This window comes from Otolemur garnettii, unplaced genomic scaffold (genome assembly GCF_000181295.1).
Source record: "Otolemur garnettii isolate 467f Iridium unplaced genomic scaffold, OtoGar3 scaffold00018, whole genome shotgun sequence".
Classification (NCBI taxonomy): Eukaryota; Metazoa; Chordata; class Mammalia; order Primates; family Galagidae; genus Otolemur; species Otolemur garnettii.
In genome coordinates this window covers 24,909,390-24,912,016 of record NW_003852413.1, presented here as the reverse complement: position 1 = coordinate 24,912,016, position 2,627 = coordinate 24,909,390, and positions in this window count along the sequence as shown.

The following is a 2,627-nucleotide window of genomic DNA, read 5'->3' as shown; positions in this document are numbered from 1 at the left end:
AAAAAAAAAGAAAGAAAAGAACACTGGCCTAGGTGATGATACTGACAAATCTCATTAAATAGTGCCTGGAACATCATTGTAAGCACTCAGTCAACACAGCCCCTCCGCCACCATCACAATCATCTCAGAGGTGAAAGTAAACAGACCGGGCCTTCGGCTATTAGTCAGCTTTACCATTGGCCAATTTTGTTAGTTGTAGTTCCTTCTTCACAGGGGAGGAGGATTGAGAGCTTGTCTCCGGAGGCAAAAGAAAGACCAATCCCAGCTGGGAGGAGTTTGCTCTACCCCTAAAGTGGGCTTGGAGAAGAAGAGCCCCAAGAAGCAGAGAGGGGTGTTGTCAGCTCTGGAGAAGGGAGGCTCCAGCAGGGAAGAAGATAGCCCCCCTGCCCTTTTGGCTTTGAGGAGGGGCTCTTGGTATGACTTAATGTCCCTCAGGAGAGGGATGTCAGGCACGAGTTTGTTGAGAGCAGCATCTTTGTCTTGTGACTTCAAAATGAGATCTCAACTGAGGGGACTGTATCAATGGAGGGGAAACCAGATCAGTTTTTGTTTTTGTTTTTGAGGAATTTTCCAACTTTTTTCAGCTCAGCTGGACCCGGTGAACCTTATACCTTTTGGACCTTCCATCAGATCACATGGTGGTGACAGTTTCTGAATTAAAAACGCCAAAGAGGAAAGATTGAAGCTGGAAGGGAAGGTTCTAGTCCAAGACTCTGGGAAGGTCTGACGAAATATTATTGGCCTATATTCAGAGGTTTGTTCAGTGCTTTTAGCTTTGTGGAAAACTGTGGGCATAATTTAGCTGTCTCTGGGGACCAAATGCAAAAATGTTTTATGAACATCAGAAAAATTATTCCCCAAAGAATTTATCTTTGTTTTTCGCAGTTCAAGTAAAGATTCTCCTTTCCCTTCCCACCTCCCTGTATCTCTGGCCCCATGATGGAGAAGGAAGTAATCCACCGTCCTCCATTCAAGGAAATAAATAGCACAGAAGCATCACCCTGGTGCTCTGTAAAGCTTATGGAGAGTGCTTCTAATTCTTTGTGTAGGAGGGTTGCTGGCTTGGAGAGTGGAGATGAAAGGAAGCAGCAACAATTAGCGTATTTTCAAGCTCTTGGGGCTGTGTAAATAAATAGATGATAAGCTCCCAGTTTCAGGAGCCAAGAGTAAGGATCTGAAGTCATTGCTATGCATCATTTTAGGCTTTCTACAGGCCTAGAGGATTTTGTTGTAATCCACAATCTGCTTCTATATCAAACTGTGGCTGTGGGGTTCTGGCACCACCCTGAAGTGCACCAAGAACCACCTTAGATGAGAATTCCAAGATCTGAATTTGAGGATAGTCTCTGTATTCTAGCTGTGTGACCTCAGGCAAGTCACTTAAAGGTGCCTGGCACACAGTAGGTGTTTAATGAATGTGGATCGAATGGATGAATAAATAAATCAGTAAACTTTTCCGAGCCTCAGTTTCCTTGTCTGGGAAGTGGGGGAATAATGCCTTCCCAACAGGTTGTGATCAGGTAGGCAGAACAGTCTCCCAGACAGGGCTCCTCAAATCTTCATGTCACCTGGATTACCTGGAACGGTGCTCAAAGGCAGATGCTGACTCTGGGTGGGTAGTTCTGAGTTCTGCATTTCCAACTAACCCCAGGGGATTCTAATGTCTGTCTGCCCACAAGGTTCTAGACTCTAGAGTGTTCTCCAGGTGCTTGACAGTGTTAACATTATTTCTTTAGCCAATGGAGCCAGCAGGAGGACCACTCCAAGGATAGGGTGACAAAATGGTCCTAGGGTACCTGGGCTTGAGGAGATTTCTGGGATGCAGGACTTTGAGGGTTGGAACCAAAAAAGTCCCAGACAATCGGGATAATGAAATAGAAAGGGATTCTTTTGTTTAAGTTGCAGTGTGAACTGAAAAAAAAAAAAAATAGGGAAAGCTGTTTGCTAAGCTTCCATTTTAGACCTGGTTATTTCCTGTGTCAGAGGCAGCACCAGGCACAGAGAGGTCTGATGACATGGCCCATGTCACACAGCTACTCAGAGCCAGGGCTGAAGCCAACGAGCCCTCCTTCTGACTGCCCATGTAGCTCGGCACCCTCTCCATCAGTCCACAATGTCTTCTCCAACACATTCCTCCTGATCTGGCAATTGCAGTGTGTTTACTTATAAACTGGCTTGTTTGGAACCTGAAATCTGGCATCGCTGATTTTGGCTACGAAGAGTTCAAATTTTTCCTCTCTTTGTTTCGGTTTGTAGAACCATGTTTTGTGAGAAAAAACACAAAGTTATACAAACACAACGAGGCTGCTATAGTTGTCCGAATGCAAAACATCCAGAAATGTGACAGCATCAACTTACTCAGATTTATTTGGTATCTCCAGATAGCAGATTAAAAATGCATGGGGTTTACTGCCAAGGATTTACAAACCCAATGTAAGTAAACAGCTGAGGTTTCTTTCCAGGCTGTTTCTCTTGGAAGGGGCAGTGGGAGGTTGAGAAAACACCCCTCATGGGCAGATAACTGGAGGCTCTTTGGACAGCTCCAGGGCAGGTCCTTAGTTCTGATGTCAGAAACCAGCCATCAGGATTAAGGTATGTGTGTCCATTTTCAGAATGCTACCAAATCC